Source organism: Cupressus sempervirens, chromosome 2 (assembly GCF_028749045.1).
Source record: "Cupressus sempervirens isolate cs-2001-9-10 chromosome 2, ASM2874904v1, whole genome shotgun sequence".
NCBI classification, from domain to species: domain Eukaryota; kingdom Viridiplantae; phylum Streptophyta; class Pinopsida; order Cupressales; family Cupressaceae; genus Cupressus; species Cupressus sempervirens.
In genome coordinates, this window is record NC_143119.1 from 686,224,715 (window position 1) to 686,233,324 (window position 8,610).

General features: G+C 33.7%; 1 pseudogene; it reads right to left on the minus strand.

Annotated features, from left to right (window-relative positions):
* The window catches only part of LOC149575240 (serine carboxypeptidase-like 26), a 34,104-nt pseudogene extending 26,645 nt beyond the window's left edge, over window positions 1-7,459 (minus strand).
* Between the last annotated feature and the right edge of the window lie 1,151 nt (window positions 7,460-8,610).

Here is an 8,610-nt window from a genome sequence, read left to right on the forward strand (position 1 = left end):
CAACAAGCTGTCTATATAAAGTAGCATCCACCTTCTTGGAAATACATTCTTTAGTAAGCTTAATTCCAGATTGAAAAGGAGTAGGGGTTGGCTTACATTCAAGCATGTTAAATTTATCTAAAAGATCCAAAGCATATTTTTCTTGAGAGATAAATAACCCATCATGAAGTCTACTAATTTGCAAGCCAAGAAAATAATTCAGTTCACCCAAATCACTCATATGAAATGCCCCTTTAAGATCTGATTTGAAATCACTAATTAACCCAATATTTGATCCAGCTATGAGTAAATCATCCACATAAACTGCAATAAGAATAATTTCATTTTGCACTCTCTTCACATAAAGATTTGGATCTGATTTGCATTTTTGAGACCCATGAAGCTAAAAATACCTATCAATCTTCTTATTCTATGCTCTTGGTGCTTGTTTAAGCCCATAAAGTGACTTCTTTAATCTACAAACAAGATTAGGATGATGTTGATCTACAAAACCTGGTGGCTGATCCATATATATTTCTTCATATAAATCTCCATTTAAGAAAGCATTTTTTACATCCATTTGATGAATATGCCACCCAAGACTTGTAGCCAAAGAAAGAATAATTCTAACTATATTCATTTTAATGACAGGAGCAAAAGTTTCTTCATAATCAACACCCTCTTTTTGATTAAATCCCTTAGCAACCAATCTAGCTTTAAATTTTTCTATATCACCATCTGATTTAAATTTTGTTTTATAAACCCATTTGCAACCAATGACATTCTTACCTTTGGGAAGTTGCACAAGTTCCCAAATTTTATTTTTCATCAAAGCATCATATTCTTCTTCCATAGTTTGCTCCCATTCTTTCTTCCCTCTAGCTTCCTCATATGATCTTGGGTCATTTACTTGTAATTCTTTGGCCATGAGAACACTACCATTCCTTCCTTGGATCTTTGAGCCTTGCCTATATATTTCTTCAACACTCCTTGTCTTTTGGCTAGCTGAAAAGTTATCTTCTTCATCATTACTACCTACAGTAATTGAGATGGCAAGAAGAAGGTCTTGAACCCAAATAATAGATCAATCATATTACATCTAAAAATAACAGACCAGACTTTGGTCCATTACAACTAAAAGGCACAAAAATTCATCAATGATTAAAATTGATTTTTTTTTAAAAAATAGTTTAGTACTATCATTTGTTCCTAATCTAATGCCATTTTCACTATTATCCCTACTATTGTATACTATTGTCATGTTTTTTCCTTTTGGAAACCTTTCAAACCAATTTAGAAGAAACGCTTACGCATCTCGAGCTGTCTACCCATGGAAAACAATGAGACAGTCACTAAATAAGTATTGAAAATTGATTTTATTAAATCTTCACTATATACATTCATGTCATAGAGTCTCTTTCATAATTTATTGATCCAAATACCAGTGAGAGGAGGCCAACCCCGGCAAACGATTCCAAAATCAAGGTGTTTTCCACTGCAAAATACAAAAGTTAAATGAATCTCCGAGTGATATTCAACAATGGCCTTTCTAGTGGGAAAAAAAAATCTTTTGATATAAATGATTATAACCAAATTCATATATCAACAGTTATATATATGTATCCATCTGGGAAAAAACATTATGGAGCGTGGGATAATATATTTAAAACCTTGGTTCCATGCATATGAATTGTTAGAAAGAATTTTGCGACCCGGTTGTACGCAGAATGGACCAAATTCTGTCATTGCTCCCATACCAAACGATGAGCATCCTGACCCTGATAACAGACAAATATTTCAAGAATCAGGAATCTCCACTATGACAGAGAAATAACAGAGATTACTTCTCTATTTGTTCAATAAACAAAATGCAGAGCGGAGTAGGGGGAAATGAGACACAAAAAAAAGGAACAACCAAAGGGCTGGAGATGTGCAATAAAACTCGCTCAATTTCTTCTATTATATTCTCGAAATAACTTTTACATAATCTAAAACTTCTTCTACAACTCCACAAAATAAAACTACTATTGCTGTTATTCATAAATTAAACTTACAACATTCCATAACTACATACAATAAATCTGGAGCTACTCAGAGCTCTTACATTATAGATCTGGAGCAATCACTACTCAATAGATTAAACACCAATAATGCTACTGCACAAAAATACCTAAAAACATTCTCTGTTGCTGCTGTAAATACCGACTGTATAAATCTAGACTGTGTCATGCAATGAATAAAATTCCCTTCTTTTTTCTAATTTCTATCCACACAACTTTCCCACACAAAAAACTCAATTCAAAATTACCTACCAGAATTAATGTAGCATCAGAACTTAGTTGGGAATGAAATCCCCTCCAAAAAAAAAAAAATTTCCTGAGGGCTCGTGACAGGGTAGGTGTGCGCTTGACTCAAGGGCACCTATAAATAATTTGAAATTGCAACACTCCCTATGCCAAGATTTAAAAAATAATAGCTGATCCAAATCAACTATGCCAAGATTTTTTCTTAGGCGCACAAAAATAGCAATGCCCAATGGCTTAGTGAATATGTCTGCTATCTGTTGGTGGGACTTACAATACTCCATTTTAATATCACCATTTTCAACTGTCTCTCTAATAAAATGATAACTGATTTCTATATGCTTTCTTCTTGCATGAAATACTAGATTCTTTGTCAAAGCTATTGAGGAAATGTTGTCACAATAAATTATTATTCTATCCTCTTGTTCTTCATTCAAATTCGCCGCAATTTTTCTTAGCCAAATAGCTTGACATGTTACTGCATTTGCTGCTAGATATTCAGCTTCTACTATAGTTTGAGAAACAATTGGTTGCTTCTTGGATGCCCATGAGATTGCACCTGATCCCATATAAAATATATATCCGAAAGTGATCTTCCTATCATCCAAAATTCCAGCCCAATCACTATCTATATAACCAACTATCTCATATTCATTTTCATAACTATATAAAATACGAAATCCTTTAGTACCTTTCATATGTACCTTATGATCCTCTTTCCTCCTTGCCAATGAGAATCTTTTGGAGTTTTCATAAATCTAGAAATCAAACTCACTATCTGACCGAGTTACTGTTAAAGACATCAAGCTTCCAACCAAAGCTTTTTACTATGTTCAATTAATGTTGGTGCCGCAGTCTTCCTTTCTCAACTTCAAACCTAAGGTTGTTGGCATTAGGACTATCTTGTTTGTTAGCATTTTAAATCTCTCCAAGATTTTATTTACATATTTTTCTTGAGAGGTAAAGATGACATCATGCATTTTTTTTTTTTTACTGCTATAACCAGAAAATATTTAAGAGACCCAAATTTGTCATTTTAAACTCACTTTTCATGGCCTCTTTGAAATCAACAATAAGGAAATTATCATTTCCACTAAATATTAAATCATCTACATACAAGACAACAATTAAAACTTTACTATTAGCTTCCTTGATGTAAAAAGTGGACTCACCATCGCTTTTACTAAAGCCATGTCTCATCAAATATGAGCCAATCCTACTACACCATGCTCATGGAGCTTGCTTTAGCCCATAAAGAGTTCTTTTCAGCCTATACACCTTGTATTCTTCACCCAAAAATTTATATCTTGGTGGGCATTCCACATACACCTCTTCTTTCAACATTCCATTAAAAATGGTAGACTTCACATTTATTTTTAATATTTTTCATTTGTGTTGAGCTGCAATTGCTATGACATCACACATGGTTTCTATTCTTGCAACTAAGGCATAAATCCCATCATAGTCTCTACCATACTCTTGCAACTAGGGCATAACTCTCATCATAGTATCTACCAGACTACTATATGTACCCCTTGACCACTAATTATATTTTCTGCCTATCTATTTTCCATCAGTATTGCACTTGATTTTATAAACTCATTAACTCCAATAACTTGCTTCTTGAGAGGCAAATCAATTAGCTCCAATCTTTCATTTTTCTCTATTGCATCTATTTCCTCACCCATGCCCTTACATCATTTTTTTTTTCTTTTATAACCTTTTTGGATTAAATTGGATCACTATGAGAAAATAAGGCAAAGTTTACACTCTCATCAAAATCTTCTTCATACCTTTCATCTTCATATATCTCCCTTAAACTCTTAGTTTTCCTTGGCAATAGAGAGGAGAGAGTAGAATCTAAATCTTTAGTCGTGTTGTTGTTGTTTTGTACATTTTGTACAACAATTTGGATTTTTTCCAGTGCAAAATCTCTAGCTATCTTTGTGACTAGGGTATACAATCTATATGCCTTTGATTATGAACTATAACCAATGAAGATGCACTTCATAGCATTGTCATCCAACTTTTGTTTTTTTCTCTTCTGACACATGCATATGATACACACCCAAATACTCTCAAGTGCTTGAACATCCATTTATGTCCTGACCAAGCCTCAAGAGGAATCTTTCCACAGACTACCTTTATTAGACACCTATTTATCGAATATACTATTTTTTCTATAAGCTCTCCCAAATATTTAATTAAAAATTGTTTTGCTTTCATAATGCCTCTTACCATCTCAACAATGGTTCTACCTCTTAGCCACTCCATTTTGTAAGCTTCTTGATGCCATTTTTCCTACAAAAAATTATAAAAGAACTGGAGGTATACTCCTCTCCTCTATCTGACCTTAAGAATTTTACATAATTTTCACATCCTTTTTCAGCCTAGGCTTTAAACTCTAAAAACTTATCAAATGCATTAGATTTACTTTTCAAAAAATATACTCATTTCCTACAGCTGAAATCATCTATGAATGTTATAAAATAAGAACCCCCTTAATAGGCATTGTTTGTATAAGGCCAACTAAATCAGCATTACAAGCCTCACACTTGTCACATGACTCTACGAGATTAGGCAAACCATCTGCTATGATTTTCTTAGACAATAAATTCAAACCAACATAACCAATATATTCATATCTGAGATACCATAGCTTAATTGCTGATGTACTATTATACATGCATTCTTGAGAGGTGCAACAATTATTTGAGAAGAGAAGTTCATGTCTCTATATTCAATAGAAACATCTGGTTCTTTGTCATTTGAATTGCTACATCTATTTTCTTGCTCCCATATTTCTTATGAATGATACATTTGTCATTTTTCATCATCACTTTATAACCATTTTGAGTGAGTTTTCTGACACTCATCAAATTGTGCTTCATACCAAGGGAAAAATAAATATTTTGAATCACTTTTTCATCTTTCTTGTTGCAGATCATAATAGATCTCTTTTCCACAATAAGAATGGTTCCATTATTTCTCATTTTAATTTTAAACTTGAAATTCTTATAAATAAATGAAAATAGAATTTCATTACCATTCATGTGGTTGCTACAATTGCTATCCAAATACCATACCTTAGGGCTGCCTTCTTTACCAATGTTGCACATAATGAAAGTTGTGAAATTATTTGCTTCACACACATTAAGTTTGCACTTTTTTTTGACTGATTACTTTTTTTTCTTTCTAGCATTCACTTGCATTATGCCCAAATTTGTGGCAATAATAAAACTCCACATTGGTCTTACTAGAGCTTTACTTTTTCTCACCTACTCTTGAGCTATTTTCAAAGCTACTCACTCCTTCTTGGCTACTTGCTCAGCTTGATCTTTCTCCTCCAACATTTCTTTGTCTGGAGTTGCCATGACTTTTGCCTCTAGAGCCTCTACTGAATCCATTTCTTCCTCTCCCCTTGCATCTTGTATCTTGTATTGGATTGAGCTTTAAAATCTTGCTCTTGGGAAGAAGTTGTTGATCTATTAATCCAGTGCTCATGGGTTTGGAGAATACCATAAACTCGTCAATTTTCAAAGTGGCAAGGTCATTTTCCTCTTCAATGGTCGTCACAAGATTATCATACTTTTGGGGCAAACTTCTTTAAGCTTTCTCCACTATTCTGTGCTCTTCATATTCATCTCCATTTGACTTCAGTTAGTTTATCAAATCAGAGATTCTTGAACTAAAATCTAAAGTAGGCTCATTGCCTTTCATTTGAAGATTTTCAAACCCCCTTCATATCATTTGTAGCTTCACTACATGAACTTTATCAATCACTTTAAAGTTTGTTTCCTATATATCCCATACTTCCTTTGAATAGTTAGCTATTGTTATCTTGGGAAAAATAGTCTCTATCATGGCTTCCTCAATCAAGCTTGATGTTTCTGCATCCTTCCTGCTTGAATCTTTCAGCTGAGTCCTTTGATTGTTGATGAAGTCAACATATTGCGTTGGGTCTATTACATTATTGAACTCATTTACCACAAACTCTCATAAATCATTTGCAACCATTATTATTCTCATATTCTTTTTCCAAGTATAATAATTTTTTCTATTAAAGAATGGTAGAAACTACCAAGTCTTTCCTTCATCTCTAGCCATGCCTCCTACACAATAACATCAATACCTAGAAAAGAAAAAAAACTCATGAGGATTTAGGGTGAATCAACTCTAATACTATGTCAAGAATCAAGAAATCTCAATATGATAGAGCAATAAAGAGACTGGTGCTATGTTTTCTCAATAAAAAAAATGCACAATGGAATAGGGGTGAAAGGAGATACCAAAAAATCAAACAACCAAAAGGCTGGAAATGTGCAATAAAATCCACTTGCTTTCTTCTATTAAATTTATGAAATAATTTTTACATAATCTGAAACTTCTTCAACAATTCTACAAAATAAAACTACTACTACTATTGATTTTCAAAAATTAAACTTTCAACATTCTAAAATTATATACAATAAATTTGGAGCTACTTAGAACTCTCACAAAATAGACGTGGAGCTCAATAGAAACTGACTGTATAAATCTAGACTGTGTCATGAAATGAATAAAATTCCCCTCTTTTGTCTACTTTCTATCCACACAACTTTGTCACACAAAAAAATCAATTTAAAATTACCTAGCAGAATTAATGCAGCATCCGAACCCAACTGGAAATGAGATCCACAAAAAAAACATAATCATTTGTGGGGCTCTTGACATAGTAGACATGCGCTTGGCTCAAGGGCAACTATAAATAATTTAAAATTCCAAAAAAATTACAACATTTCGTAAGTTGCAATCTTACATTCAATATATCTTCATTGAAAAACAAGGAGAGGCTTTGAAGCTGGGTTTTCAGTGGCCTCTACAAAATAATAGAAAAGTGCTCTTCCTGCCTATTCATCAACGATCACATATCCTGCATATTGTGCAAACGTAATTCCTTCTGGTTGGCCAGGCAGATAAATTATTTTGTCATTCTCCTGCAATCCATCTTAAGCATATTGATTGAGCTTCCATGAATACTCATTGCCTATAGAAGGAGCTACCCATTCCTTTGTCTTACTCCTCATACCAGATCTTCTCTTTAGTAAGAATTTTGACATTACTTGATGGTTTCCTAATTGATGAGAAGGATGAACCAGAATGGCTCATGCTATCGCCAAAACTATGAAATTTCTCATTTTGAACTTCCCAACAGAAAGATATAATGAAAAACAACATGAATTGAGGCTTAATAAATACACCCAATTGGTATGTTGCATTAGCATAGAAGACACATTACTACGTTTGCACAAACTCAAACAATTTGATCTTGACACGGTGGGTTAACCATTTATTTGGTGTTTTATGCTTGGAAGAATTTAATCTCACCAATGTCTTAATGATTTTACGAGCTGTAGAACTATTATCTGATATTGGTGCTACTTTACATCAGTACCATAAAACTATAAAATCTAGAAACAATATGTGGCAGACTAATTAGATCCCATCAACCTTGTTCTACGCTAGGGTTGTTGGAATATTTAATACAACAGTTGACGTTTGCCCCTGGAGCCAAACGCCCACCTACCACCTGACGACCAGCAGAATAGAAAGAAAACATAAATGCGGTGGGTGAGATTTTTGAAATTAGAAAGAGGAGGAAAAGGAAATTTTTATTCATTTATTCATTTAGAGAGTTTGTAGATCAAGTAGATCAAGCAGATAAGAGAGAAGTTGCAGAGCTGAGTTGAGAAGGAAGAAGAAAAGAAGTTTGTACCTGCAGTTGCACGTGCTTCCCTTGTTCACTCTGTAAGTTTGTCATTGTTAGATTCATCCTGTTGAAGCAGTGATTGCTCCAGGCACCATTGTATGCAGCCATTAGAGCTGCAAGTTTAAAAGTTTATTAAAGTTTGAAGTATTATCAATTTAGAGTTATTTTAGGGTCTTTCTGGTTGAAGTCGAATGCTCCCAGATTTTGTAATAGTTTAAATCTCAGTTGAATAGAAAAGAAAGTAGGCATACTTGAATCTATTGTTCTTACTCTTCTATTCATTGTATTTGAGAAACTTGGTTGAAAGGTTAAAGCTTGGCTCTCTAATTTTAATGGTGAAAGCATTCACGTTGAAATATTCTTTAAGTTATATTTATTCAGTTTGAAATAGAACACTCGGCATCCTCTTTCTCAGTTGGAGCCGAGCTCACTCGGCATCCATTGGTACCAAGCATTTTTGTGTGCCGAGCTCTTCTTGTGCTGAGCCAACTTGGCACCTATTGCCTATCACTTGACACCCTCAAGTGTTGAGCAACCTGTCACTTAGCACCATCAAGTGCTGAGAAAAATTGGCACTTG